Genomic DNA, 15,840 nt, shown 5'->3' with positions numbered 1-15,840 from the left:
GTGTTTTTGTTATGAACATGCTTATTTGAAATACAATGAAGTTTTATTTCTTTAGTTGATGTTATGCAATATCTATTAGGATGTTATATGTTGATGGTCTGTTTATAAAATTGGTTTTATAATCTTATTTGGGATATTAGAACCACTTTCTTGATATTAAAGTAGCTATAACGTTACATCATAAGGATCCTATAAATTAATTTTTAAGGACGGTTGTATGTGTATCAAAAGATTAAAAGTAGGTAATCACAAATTAGAACATTGTAAAAGTGTCCTAATATGTTCTTTTTAGGACGCTATTTAAGTAGTCTATAGACATATTATGCGACCATAAAATTGGTTCCATAATCTTATTTGGTATATTAGGACCCTTTTCTTAGTACTAAATTAGCTATAATGTTACATGATAAGGGTCCTATCAATTAATTTCTAAGGACGCTTGTAAGTGTATTAAAAGATTAAAAGTATGTAAGCACATGTTAGAACATTGTAAAAGTGTCCTAATATGTTTTTATTAGGACACTATTTTGGTTGTTCAAAAACATATTACGCGACCATAAAATTGGTTTCATAATCTTGTCTGAGATGTTAGGACGCTTTTTTAGTTCCGGGACTTATTACGACCCCTTTACATGAAACGCTTTTACCGTTGGTCCTATTAAATGAAAGGTCCTGTAAAATAGCATTTTAGGACGCTTTTACGCGTACTAAAAACCCAGTTTTCTTGTAGTGTAATAGCTCTAGCGATAATTCTGATAAGTCAAAATCAGAGGAGCTATCTTTTGGCGATGAATCTGATTTCACAAAATCAGAGGAGCCACAGGTTGAGGAAAATGGAGAAAAATCAGTTCCTACTGTGGATGATGAAAATTTTCCACCACTTAGGACTGAAAATTTTAAAAAGAAAATTGGTAAAATTGAGATATCAAACCAATTTTATGATGATAAAAAGGTTTTTGATGTTGATAAGGCCTTTAACCCCAAAGTGAAACATATCTTTGGAAAAATGATTGACCGAAAAGTCAAAGGGGTTAAAGAGTTCTACGAGAAGAAGATGGGAGGTAAGAAACCGAGTGTTGATGACTCAGTAACACCCAAGGCTGGTCAGGCTTGGGTGGATATTTTCTTTGAATAGAAAAACCTGACTTGCCGGAGATCCCAAGTTTGTAATCGCAGATCAGGAATCGGCATCTTTCTTTATATTTGATTGGATATTTTACAAGTGGTAAAGAGATTGGATTTTACTTGCAAGTAGTAAATCAGGGACATTAACTTGTATTTGATTTACTACAAATAATTAAAAATGAACAATGTGATGAACCCAAGCCTACAAGTGGTTGATATACAAACTTATTTTCCGGAAAAACCATTTTGATTAAAACAAACTTAAGTGTTTTGAAATCTAAATAGGAAAATAGTTTGATGATAGGGGGAGTTCTGATTCTTTATGCCAAGTGAATGGTGAATTAAGGTGATTTGATATCGGTTGTCAAGTTTTTGTACAATTTGTTTTCAAATTCTTGTAATGTGTTTGCATTTTAGGGGGAGTAGAAAATTTTTTCAGAAAATCCAAAAACATTAGAAAATTTGAAAATCCAAAAACATGATAAAATCAAAAATGAGTTTTGTTGTGAAAAAGAGGAAATGATAGTACATCAGTGGACTATCACAACATGCTAAAGAAATGTAAAGTTTAAATGTGATAAACAATCTCACTGTGGATGTGTCAGTAGATTTTTGCACATTCAGTAAATTGTTTTTGAGATACAAACCTAAATTCAAATTTTGCTTATCTCGTGGGTAACATGTCTTGGATATATGGGTAACCCCTGAAATCTTGTTTGAAAGGTCTCTCTTTCTGAGATATTAGGTCTTTATACTCAGTGATATCTGGGGTATTATCCCGGGACTTCTGCTGAATGGAAATTCTAACCTAGTCCCCGTATAATACTTTCCGCAAATGCTTGAAATATAGCGCATCCCTCAGCAAAAATGATTAAACAATAAAATTGATAATCATTGTTGTTGAAGAAAAGATCCTCTAAAGGGGACACACCAAAAGTCGAAGTCGTCATCTCTCTGCGTATACGGAAGTATCGATCTGAGCTCTCACGGCCCTCGTAATATAACCCCTTTACAGATATCATCTGTGGTATACTCACTTGTAAGACTGAATATTGGGATCTGGATACGGGAGTATATTCAAGTTGTGGGACACATGAATAAGTTTAAGTCTCTAAAACATTAATATCGTATCTTGAAACAATTGAACTTTATGTGAAAATTTAAATGGATTAATATACTGACAATCTAGGTGATTTGTTTAGAACATTAAAATGAAATCAAGCTTAACGGTGTTGATGATTTGTCTCACAAACTGATATGATCCTCTTACACAAACTCACAAAAATATTGTTTGTAAAATTTCATTTAATTTTATTCAAAAATCCAAAAAGATTTTGTGTGTGTTTTAGTATAAATTTTGAAAAATCCAAAAAGATTTTAGACAACTGGTGTTGAAGAGCTGATGTTTCAGAATTCCAAGTGCTAAACTTGATGAACAAATGGTTTGGGTGAATAGGTTTGAAAAGTTTTTGATCTAAAATGAGGAAATTTTTGAAATGAAAACTGGTTTCCTGCAAGTGGTTTGTGATAAACCTGCAAGTGGTTCATTAGCAAATCCACAAGTGATGCCTAATTGTGTCATATCATTGTTTGAATTTTCTACCCACAAGTGGTTATCAGAAAACTTATTTTTGTGGTAGAGAATGTGCAGGTAAAGCCAGGTTAATCGATTCTGAGATTAAGTACTCAATATTTGAGGGGAGTGTATGTTGGTGCTGATGAATAGAGAAGACATCAACATCCTAGGGAAAAAGTTTGTTGGTGATGAAAAGAGAGGAGATTTGAGGATGCTTACAGCGTTAGATTTTTTCAAAGAGAAGCCTAGTGACTGATAAAGTCTGAAGATGCGAAGACTCGACACTAAAGACTCCGTCAAAATCCGAGGGGGAGTTTGTTGGTGCATCCATCTGTTGTCTGCGTCTTGTATCGAGTCTTGTATAGAATATGCTAGATCAGGGCACGAGAATCGAGATATAGTGGGTGTTAGAGTTGATTCCGCTTGAAATGGCATTAGGCCATGTTCAAGCGAAATCACATAAGATCTAATTCCGCTCGAGTTGTAGTTGTCTGATATCGCTTGAAGTTAACCACGTTATTCTTCTTAAAATGCTCATAACATGTTCAAGCGGAATCAATGCCCTATATATAGGGATGTCCAAGCGAAATCAGGAAGAGAGTTGTTCCGGTTTGCAACGAAGTGCTCCCGAAGTGTCGAATTGCTGTAAACGTCTTTATTATCAATCAAACGACAATTTAAAGAGTATTACTTGCTGAATTGAACTCAGTTTCTTAGTTTCCGCCTCTGGAACTGAGATAAACTCTTCTGATCGACTCGTTCGGGTCTCAAATCGATCCTACACCTTACATCCAATTTGGAATTCTAAGGGCTTGCGTCGATTATCTGCATAACTCTTTTGGCGATCTCGAGCCGTTTTCAGTCTTTCCTTGATTTGAGTTATCTTGTCGGTGACCTGATAATTGATTTTCTCCTATTTCTGCCCAGCAAACTGGAGTTCTACACTTTCGTCCATACAGTGCTTCGAATGGGGCAGCTTCAATGCTTGCATGATAACTATTATTATAGGAGAATTCAATTAAGGGTAAGTGGTCATCCCAGTTTCCACCAAAATCTTTTACACATGCCCTGAGCATGTCTTCTAGGGTTTGGACCGTCCTTTCACTTTGTCCGTCTGTTTGGGGATGGTATGCGGTACTTAAATTCAGTCGGGTCCCCATTGATTCTTGAAAACTTGTCCAGAAATGTAAAGTGAAACAACTATCTCTATCAGATACAATGGAGAGTGGAACCCCATGTAAAGATACTACCTCATCTACGTATAACTTTGCTAGTCTTTCCATGCTAAAGGTTTCCTTCATGGGTAGGAAATGAGCTGATTTAGTTAATCGATCCACAATTACCCAAATCGCGTCGTTACCTTTCCGGGTTTTGGGCAATTTAGTAACAAAGTCCATTGTTATTAATTCTCATTTCCATACAGGCATTTCTAATTGTTGGGGTAACCCTGAAGGTTTTCTGGTGCTCTGCCTTAACTTGTGAACAGGTCAGACACTTAGATACATATCTAGCTATGTCCTTTTTCATTCCTATCCACCAGAAGTTATTTCTTAAATCTTGGTACATCTTGATGTTTCCAGGGTGCATGGTATATCTAGATTTATGAGCTTCCTCTAAAATCTTATCTCTTAAATTTCCTTGCTTAGGTACCCAAATCCTTTTCTTATGGAATCTCCAAATTCCATCAGTTCCTTGCTCTAATTCCTTTATCCTTCCTTTCATTCCTTTAGCATCATCCTTGATCGCTGTTTCTTGAACATTCTTCAATTGTTCTATTAAATCTACTTGAAGATTTAATCTAAGAGCACGAATTCGTCTTTGTTTTTCATGATACTTACGACTTAAGGCATTTGCAACTACGTTTGCTTTTCCTTCGTGATATTGAATATCACAATCGTAATCACTTAAAATTTCCATCCATCTTCATTGTCTCATGTTTAATTCTTTTCGCCCAAATATATATCTTAAACTCTTATGATCTGTATAAACTGTAAACTTGCTTCCATACATATAGTGTCTCCAAATCTTAAGGGCAAAAATTATTGCTCCTAATTCTAAATTTTCAGTCGTATAATTTTTCTCGTGCTTTTTCAATTGTCTTGAAGCATACGCATTTACCTTCTTGTGTTGCATTGACACACATCCTAACCCTAGCTTAGAAGCGTCACAATAAACTTCAAAATCTTCCGTTCCTTCTGGTAAGGCTAGAATTGGAGCATTTGTTAACCTTTGCTTTAAAATCTTAAAAGCCTCCTCCTGCTTAGGTCCCCATTCAAACTTAACTGTTTTACAGGTTAGCTTAGTTAATGGCACTGCTATCTTAGAAAAATCCTTAATGAAGCGCCTCTAGTACCTGGCTAATCCTATAAAACTTCTAACTTCTGTAGCTGATTGCGAGACTTTCCAGTTCGTGATTGCTTCTATCTTGGAGGGATCTACATGAATACCTTCATGATTTACCAGGTGTCCTAAAAATTGCACCTCCTGTAGCCAGAATTCACACTTCGAGAATTTGACGTAAAGCTTTTCCTTTCTTAACAAAGTTAAGAGTGCATGTAGATGCTCACGATGCTCGTCCTGACTTTTGGAATAAATGATTATATCGTCGATGAAGACAATTACAAATTTATCCAAGTACGGTTGCAGATCCTGTTCATCATGTCCATGAATGCTGCAGGAGCATTCGTTAACCCAAAGGGAATGACGGTAAACTCATAATGACCATACCTAGTTCTGAAAGCAGTTTTAGGCATGTCTTCCTCCTATACCTTCAAATGATGGTATCCTGAGCGCAAGTCTATCTTAGAGAAATATCTAGCTCCTTGAAGTTGATCAAAAAGATCATCAATCCTAGGTTATGGGTATCGATTCTTTATTGTAACCTTATTCAGTTCCCTATAATCAATACACATCGCATCGACCCATCCTTCTTTTTCACAAACAACACTGGTGCTCCCAAGGGAATGAACTAGGTTGTATAAACCCTTTACTGAGCAATTCATCTAACTGCTTTTTCAGTTCTAACATTTCGATGGGTGCTAACCGATAGGGTGCTTTAGCTATTGGTGTGGTTCCAGGAATTAGATGAATTCTAAACTCTACTTCCCTATCTGGTGGTAATCCTGGGAGCTCTTCTGGTAATACATATGGTATTCTGATACTATAGGAATTTCCTTAAGTTCCTTACTTTTAGTGTTAATGATTACCGAAATCATATACACTATTCATTGCTTTCGCTCATAACTAGCAACTTTCATTATTGAAATGAACTTTAATGGTTTGCGCGGCTTATCTCCTGAAATCACAATTGTTCCTCCTGCGGGTGCATGAATTTCTATGGAATTCTTATCACAGAGGATTCGAGCATGGTTGGCTACTAACCAATCTATTCCTAATACGACTTCGAATCCAGCTAAATTCATAGGCAGCAGGTTTGCAGAAAGTTTATGGCCTGAAAGTTCTATCTTTCCTTCTCGTAGAACCTTATCTATGATAACAGAATTACCGTCTGCTATTTCTACCGATTAAATCTACTTAAGTCTGGTTAAGGGAAACTTAAGAGCTTGGCAGAATGAAGTATTTATAAAACTTTGGTTTGCACCAGAGTCAAATAATACTTTTGCATAAACGTCGTGTACCAGAAACGTACCAGCTATTACATCGGGAATTAGATTGGCTTCCTGCATGGTCAGTTGGAAGGCTCTTGCGTTCTTCCTGTTAGTTCCTTCAGCAGGTTTAGTCTTGTTGTCAGCTGGTTTGACCAATTTAGGGCAGTTTGGTCTAAAATGTCCAGCTTCTCCACAATTGAAGCAAACCGTTGATCGCACTCTTCTTCTTGGTGCCCCGGAATTTTGCAGAAATTACAGTACCCCTTGCATTTTACAAAATGCTTTCTTTTACAGGTACTACAAAAAGGAGCAGTGGAGGATTGGCCAGTTCCTTTTGTCTTGAAGTTGCTACTAGTGTTACCCCCACGAAATCCCTGGGTAATTTTCTGGGCCAATTCCTTTTTCCTGCTTTCTTCTCGCGTACGCACCAGTCCATCGGTCAAGGTGTTGGCTAATTCCACCGCATCGTCAATTGTGCGGGGTCTTGCAGCTTTTACGATATCACGAATCTCACTAATTAAACCCCAAATATAGCGAGAAATAAGTACCGGTTCTGGCGAAGCCAGAGTTGGTACAATTCGGGCATATTCAAAGAATTTCGAAGTATACCCTCGACAGTCCACATCTACCATCCGGTGGCTTAGGAATTTATTTGCCATTTGTTCCTTTTCATACTCGGGACAAAATTTTCTTTCCACCAATCACTTAAATTCTTCCCAACTCCTGGCATAAGCGATGTCACTTCCCATGGCTTGTGACGTGACCGTGTCGTCCCGATCATTCAAAAACCCAATTAAACCTAGGTAGCTAGGGTAAGTCGGGTATCGAATCCACGAAGAGCATGTGGTCAGTATCGCACGACCTGTTTGACTATTTACAAAAATGTACAATGTGATTATGAAGATTGCTAATTTTTTTATAAGTTTATTTGGTTGGAAAATAAATCAGAGTGACCCGACAATTGGTATTATCTAAAACACTTGTGATTAACTAATATTGCAACTAAATTACTAAATGATTAAAACAAAAAATTAGAGACAAGTTCCACACCCGGTTCGATTATTGCAAGACCTAGGGTTCCTACATGTTTTAACTTGTATCAATTGCATATAGTGATTAACGGGTTACTATCATGAAGCTTAGGTGCCAATTGCTATCGACGTCATAGACAACGGACCGTAAAGCACTTCGTTACCTCGGACATGTAAATTCTAACCTACGATAAGGCATAAGTGCACAAATTCATTTCGTAAAGTCATAACTTTATCATCGTTCAACAATTCACAAATTCAATTCAAATGCACGACAATTATCATAAGTTTCAAATACTAAACAATTTGTCACAAAACCAAATTAAAATACAAATGTATAAACCCTAGAAATCTTACAACATCTACACCGGGGTGAAACCGAAGAGACTAGCCGTTCATGGTCGAAGAGGCGCGACCACCGGAGGATGAATACGAGCACCGAACCATAATCTTGAGTCTTGAAGGAGAGTTAAGGGTTAGGGGTTAGGGTTTGGATGGTGGAGAATGGATGAAGATGAAGTGGTGGGTTTTTCCCTTTTTTTTCAAATAAATGGGAGTTGAAGGAATAACAAAGTGTAACTCTCCCTTTTCCAAAATTGACTTTTTCTCTAAAAAAATCCCGTTTGTACCAATCAGCCATTGTGCAGCAGATAATGCGACAATTTCTAGCCTTTAAAAACCTTATATTTTGATTCGTCACGTCGAGCTACCCCAAATGCATATATTTTAAGCCCCGAAACTCATTTTCTAGCTCAGGATAAGCCAAAATGAAGTTTGGACTGTTCTGGCGCAGAGTTCAGCTCAGTTTTGCCTCTTTTTGCATTTTCTTCAATTACGTTCTCTCTAGCATCCACCCAAAGCTTCAGTAATTCTCCAAAATACACCTTAAACCCGTCAATGCCTGCAAAACACAAGCCATATCAAAGTAGTGTATTCTAGAAAGTAACTTCGTGTAATTAACTGAAATTAAAACCATTAACCTATGGAATTTTACCAACCCATCACATCCCCACACTTGTCTTTTGCTTGCCCTCAAGCAAATCTGTTTTTCACTTTCACGTGGGTCGCACGAAAAACATACCCCCCATTCCCGAGACTAAGGTTAAAGTCTATTGTCATGCTCGGTTCAAACTTTTTACAATTTTCGACATATTTAGCAATAAATGATTAATCATGTAAAAATGGTTTTCCAAGATTAAGCCGCCCTTAAAACTCGCAATTCATACATATCCCTCACAATGTTCACTCCACTCGGTTTACAAGTTGGCTAATTTTAATGATGTATTAGCACTTTTTAAAGTAATCGCTCCAAACCGAATAGAACATGTACCCGCATAGGCTTGCAACTCAATCATTCTCCACCACCGAACACGAATACTAAGCACAAGTCAAAAGGTCTTTGTAGGGTTGTAACGGGGCTAGGTTAAGGGTATGGAATAGGATGTTCTTTTTTTTAAGTGGCTAAGGTGATGAAAAATTCGATTTTTATTACAAACGACTACTCTAAACAAAACAAAACTATAAACATCAACTACAAGGCAACAACTTTAGCCTTTTATTCAACAACTACTAACTTCATATTTTTGTATTTTTCTCATCAAATTTTTTTTCACAACGTTTTCTGAATTTTCATATAATTTTTTTTTTGTAAATATAAAACACAACTATACAAACAAATAGACCTATAATCGAATTTTCATCACACGGGTTTAAAGATAAAAGGTTTAACGGATGTGGGCTAAATGGATTGGTCAAACGAAAGGTTTAGGCTCAAAGTGGGCGACTAGGGGATTTATTTGGGTAAGGATAGATAAATGGTTTTAAAGGAAAAGGTTCACCTAATGCCTTAATCATTCTCGTGTTTGTATTCGGTCTATGGTCTCAAACGTATCAAAAGATGCAAGTTCTACAATACATGACTAATGGTCCACTCAAATAAAAAAAAACATAAATATGTAATTTTATGATGTAAAAGTGGCTCAAAACCTCACATATATAAAGGGTATGGTATGTGACATGCATGATGTCCTAGTTTCTTAGGCGGATTATTCCTAAATAACCACCCACTAAATACCCGTCATGCTATTAATTCGAACTTGACCATGACAAAAGACCAAATGGGTTGTGTCATCCCTCGTTAACCTAGTTACTTGTGCTTTTAAGATTGCTTCAAACAAAGACATTTTGAAATTTTTTTGAAATTTTCCCCCATCCCCACACTTGAGGTAAACATTGTCCTCAATGTGTAGTGTTTAAATGAACGGGTCAAAATCAAAAACTTTTACTACTCCCCCATCCCCACACTTGAGGTACACATTGTCCTCAATGTGTAAGACTACCTCCTCAAAATTTAACCCCGGAAAATAAAATAAAATACAATTTACAATCCACTTATTTTCTAACTAAAAATCAAAAGTAAAAAGGAAACGTATGCACCTGATTTTTGGAGCTCATTCCTCGTGTGCTCTTCTTCTCTTCAAGAAAGCGGTCGTCCCACGAACATAATGTACCTACAAATCTTAACCCTTGTGTAGAAGCATGCTTCTCACAACCATTAAAATTTATTAGCTACCTAGTTCTACCACTTTTATGAAAATATTACCAAGTCATACGTTAATTCACTTTGATTTATGTGGAAAAATAATTTACAATAACAACAAACCTAACTCACTTTCATAGGAATCACGGTTGCATTTAGCTTATGCAACAAGCCCTTTTAAACCACCCGATAGCTCGAGAAGACGAGTAGGTCTCGTGAGGGTTATATAGGGAACACACCCACAATGTTCATTTAACTAAGAAAATAAAATAAGCGAATACTAGTACAAACTCTACAACAATCATACCTGGTTTATCTCTCATGGTGGTCGAAGTGAACATTTGCCTACCGAGTTTCCAACATACGCTCGGTAATTAGCATGCCGAATCCATACTCTTTTTATTATATTCGGCATACGCAATGTACAACTTCGGGGTCGTCTTTTAACAACATGGCCAATGTCTTGCAACGCCAGCCTTCGAATCCTTATGCCCGAACCCGCATCCCCAACTTTGTTGGTTGGAGTGATAAGTTTGGGAGAAGGATGAATATGAATTTGAGCTTCTTTCGAATCCGAATCGTCTTGCGGTGTCATGTCTTCCGCTCGATTCAAACATTCAACTTCTTGCTCCGAAAGATCTCTAACCTCTTCCACCACATCACCATCCACCATTGTACCACTAGCCAACACCTCTTGGTCTCGTCTAAGTTGAGCAAATTCTTCAACGAGTTGACCCACTTTCTTTGCCAAGGCTTCATTAGCTTTATCTTTCGCCTCAAGTTCCTTCTTCAGTTCCATCTTAATCTCTTGATTTGAAGTAATGATAGCATTCATGATTGCATCGAGCTTGGAACTTATTGAATCTTGAGGTTCTTTGGATGCCGGTTGAGGGTATTCATTATAATAATCATCATACTCCTCCCGGTAACTTGAGAAATGTGGCAATTCGGGTTCATAATTGTTGTAATCCCGCTCTTGCTCATAGTGGCAATTCATCTCTAAATGGTAGTATTCTTGATATGAAGGTGGCTTGTAACCGGACTTTATTTTTCCTTTCCAAAACACTGGATCTTTCCAAAACACTGAACAATCTTCATGTATGTGAACTTTTCCACAACAAGGGCATGACTGATAAGCGTCATTTTCTTGCTCCGGTGGTGGAGGTGGTCTAGTGTATGGATAATGTGAGGATGGACCATTGAAATCTTCATAATCCGCCCTCCTATATTCAAACAATCCGCTGAGGTAGTCTTCCCGTTCCTTGTTGGCTTGAACTTTTTCATAGAAAACAGAGCAATCCTCTAAATAGTGCTCTCCGCTTCCGCAACACTCACACGGATCATCATCTACCCAATTCATATTGAAAGATGGTACCTGCAAAACATGTACCTGCACAAAAAAAGCTCGACCACTCAAAGTAAAATCACGAATATACAAGAAAAAGGAAAGAAAATAAACTAAACTAAAATCGAACAAGCAATGAAATACTAAGCGCACTAGCTCCCCGGCAACGGCGCCATTTTGACGTGACCGTGTCGTCCCGATCAGTCAAAAACCCAATTAAACCTAGGTAGCTAGGGTAAGTCGGGTATCAAATCCACGAAGAGCATGTGGTCAGTATCGCACGACCTGTTCGACTAGTTAGACTATTTACAAAAATGTACAATGTGATTATGAAGATTGTTAATTTTTTTATAAGTTTATTTGGTTGGAAAATAAATCAGAGTGACCCGACAATTGGTATTATCTAAAACACTTGTGATTAACTAAAATTGCAACTAATTACTAAATGATTAAAACAAAAAATTAGAGACAAGTTCCACACCCGTTCGATTATTGCAAGACCTAGGGTTCCTACATGTTTTAACTTGATTCAACTGCATATAGTGATTAACGGATTACTATCACGAAGCTTAGGTACCAATTGCTATCGACGTCATAGACAACGGACCATAATGCACTTCGTTACCTCGGACATGTAAATCCTAACCTACGATAATGCATAAGTGCACAAATTCATTTCGTAAAGTCATAACTTTATCATCGTTCGACAATTCACAAATTCAATTTAAATGCACGACAATTATCATAAGTTTGAAATACTAAACAATTTGTCACAAAACCAAATTAAAATACAAATGTATAGACCCTAGAAATCTTACAACATCTACACCGGGGTGAAACCGAAGAGACTAGCCGTTCATGGTCGAAGAGGCGCGATCAACGGAGGATGAATACGAGCACCGAACCATAATCTTGAGTCTTGAAGGAGAGTTAAGGGTTAGGGGTTAGGGTTTGGATTGTGGAGAATGGCTGAAGATGAAGTGGTGGGTTTTTCCTTTTTTTTCAAATAAATGGGAGTTGAAGGAATAAAAAAGTGTAACTCCCCCTTTTCCAAAATTGACTTTTTCTCTAAAAAATCCCCTTTTTACCAATCAGCCATTGTGCAGCAGATAATGCGACAATTTCTAGCCTTTAAAAACCTTATATTTTGATTCGTCTCGTCGAGCTACCCCAAATGCATATATTATAAGCCCCGAAACTCATTTTCTAGCTCAGGATAAGCCAAAATGAAGTTTGGACTGTTTCTGGCGCAGAGTTTAGCTCAATTTTGCCTCTTTTTGCATTTTCTTCAATTATGTTCTCTCTAGCATCCGCCCAAAGCTTCAATAATTCTCCAAAATGCACCTTAAACCCGTCAATGCCTGCAAAACACAAACCATATCAAAGTAGTATATTCTAGAAAGTAACTTCGTGTAATTAACCGAAATTAAAACCATTAACCTATGGAATTTTACCAACCCATCAGCTTGCAACACCGTATTCCACCATTCTAATGCCTCTTCCTTGAAAAGGTGAGAAGCATACATGACCTTGTCCTCCTCGGCACATTTACTTATTTTAATTACTGGTTACTGGAGTGAATTTCAAGTTTTGTCCTTTATCTTTAGGCCACTTTGCAAGTTTTGTCCTTTATGTTTAAATTTGACGAGTTTTGTCCTTTATGTTTAAAAATCAAGCACGTTTTACCCTTTATGTTTAAAAATCAAACACGTTTTGTCCTTTATGTTTAAAAAATCAAGCACGTTTTGTCGTTAAAAATCAAGCATAAAGGACAAAACGTGCTTGATTTTTAAACATAAAGGACAAAACTCGTCAAATTTAAACATAAAGGACATAACTTGCAAAGTGGCCTAAAGATAAAGGACAAAACTTGAAATTCACTCTAATTACTGCCTCGGTCTTTTTCAACCAACGCAGTGCAGCAGTTACCCCTTCATTGCCTGCAAATTCAATAGGTTTACAGGCAAGAAATTCTTTATAAGTGCAACCAGGTGTTGCAACTTTCATTTTCTTAAGTATTGGGGCTTGAATCACATTGTTGTCATTATTACCGCCTCCGTTAACACTATTACTGGAATTATCGTCACGCGTGCGTTTACTGGGGTTGGCTTGCGAAGGCTCAACAGGACTTTTAACAGCAACGGCGATTGCCGGGATAGCATTGGGTATTCCCTGGGCAATGATATTTTCTATATCTTGCCTATTAAGGAAATGATCCTCATTGTTTTGTTCAGATTGATTAACTTCGTTGACTGGTTGGTTTTCCGCGTTTTCCATCTGAATAATAATTAACAATATAATTATAAATTATTAACATAAAACCAATAACAACCAAACATGATAAAGCAATCACACATAATCAAGTTAACACGTATAGCCCAAAATTGTCGACTTTACGACTTTCATATTTTTATATAATAGTATGCATCGATACACACCAGTTATCTTACAAAAGTTTTATTTTGAGTTATTTTACATGATTATATTTTTATTATTTATTATTATATTATTATTATTAAACACACAACCACAGTCCGCTAACATTTCAGAAACGACACTCCCTCTCGTCGTATTTCCAGGAGATCTGTTCTCCCACTTCTCGGATTTGATTTCCTGCGTCCACCGGTTCCTCACCATAGTGGCGGAGTTCAGCCAAGTTTTATGTGCTTATAGGTGGGTTTGGTGCAGGCTCAGGGTCAAACTGGGGAAAATAGGCGTTGGGGTTATTCATGAAATTCTGAAATTCCCAGTCGCTTGTCCTCCACTCTTCCAGCTGGCCTATAACAGGTTGGGGGTTGACAATAGGATCTGGGATAGCAGGTTCCAAATTAACTGGAAGTTGGGATTCAGCAGGGTAACTGAAGAGGTTTTCATCGGCAGGTCCGATGAGGTCACAGTTTGCTAGTTTGCGATCCAGCTCCTCCCATGGTGGCATTTCCTGGGCTTGCCCCGAACTTTCCCTGATCTCTTTTCCTTTATCCTTCGGATCCTCAGTCTTTTTAACCTTCTGTGCAGCTGGTTTCTTCCTACGCCCACGTTTCCAGTCCAAGATTCTCCTTCTCTTTTTCGGCTTTCGTTTCTCCTGTGGTTGGGCCTGGAATACTATTGGCTCTTCAGTATCAGTCTGGTAGCCAGTTAAAGTCCCGGTGGTATCCATATCGGTACTATGGATAGTAAAGTTTCGGAGTGCCTCCGACAGATCATTCATGCTATTAGCACACATGAAGAAACACACACAATTTTAAGTTAACACTTTATTCATCAACTTAAATTCACATAATCACAAAAATGACAATCTGAAAAATTAAGTATTTCTAAATACTTAATTGGCTCAAATCAGTGGCTCTGATACCACCTTTTTCTGTCATGGCCCCCGACTTGGTTTAACCCGTTTCAGGAGCCGCGGGACAGAAACCCGTGGTATTGTTTATTTTGGCAGCGGAAATTTTAACAGGATCTTTTTAGAACTGAAAATGCCCAATTATTTTATTTCACATTTTGGGATAAACCCCGTAATTTACAATAAGCGTAATTTCACTGGGAAATTACCGTTTTACAAAAACATGTTTATTTATTTTATTTACTAAGCCACATTCTTCAAGCTGGTGTGCTACCCGACACCTTTCCTGATTCACAGTAAATCACCTGAAACATGTTTAAAAAGATTTTTATCAGTGGGGAAATACTGGCGAGTCACTCAAGTTTATAAAACGACTAATTAGTTATAGATTACAGCATAAGAGCGATTACAATGGCCACTATCTTATAATTATCTGGCCCCGTGTCACACCCTGGTGACGATGTTCATACCACCATTGGGTCCTTTTTACCCAATAGCGATGATTATCACTGTTAAAAGTGAGAAACAATAGTAATGTGCACAATACCCCACTTGCCAGTAAAAATTAAGATAACCAAGACTTAATCCCTGTAATATATAATTGGAAAACATTTAGGTATTTGTAAAACACTTTTGACAAAATAGAATGACTCACTTTGCAAGTTTAATTGGGCAGAACCTTGCCTACTGATTTAGTCTCGTAACCTAAGTAAATAACAATGCACACGAAACTAGGTCAGTAACTTAATACAACTTTTACGATAAGCTCACGAAATCAAAACCCTCACAACGAATGACAAAGTATAGCCCGAATTCGGGCAACACTTAAACATCCATCGGATCGGTTTCAATGGATCGGACATTGTATCGTAGCAGTGATCGAGTTATTACCCTGTTGTCGCAGCAGAGATTCGTGCTTGTGTATGTTTTTGAACGAAACAACGAATATCTTGACGTACGAAATAAAATTTAACGTCGAAACAAGACAACCATGCAAGTGCCAAACCCCTGCATTATATACTGAAAAATGGTCCCACTCGCGTTGCGCGCCAGACCCACCTGGTCCTGGCGCGTGGCGCGACGACTCCCTTTTTAGGGTAGGGTAGCCTCGTGCCTAATATAGCCCAGGTGAGTCAACAGCAAACGAATTTCGTACTTTACATACGATTTTAAGGATAATTATCAAGTAGGGATACCCCCTTGAGTTTTAGGGGGCCCTGATCCTAGTTTCGATTGTTCTGAAAAATTATTGGTCATGCCATACTACTTGGGAGTC

This window comes from Helianthus annuus, chromosome 2 (assembly GCF_002127325.2).
Source record: "Helianthus annuus cultivar XRQ/B chromosome 2, HanXRQr2.0-SUNRISE, whole genome shotgun sequence".
Taxonomy (NCBI): Eukaryota; Viridiplantae; Streptophyta; class Magnoliopsida; order Asterales; family Asteraceae; genus Helianthus; species Helianthus annuus.
The sequence above is the reverse complement of the archived record's forward strand: the minus strand, read 5'-3'. Positions refer to the sequence as shown.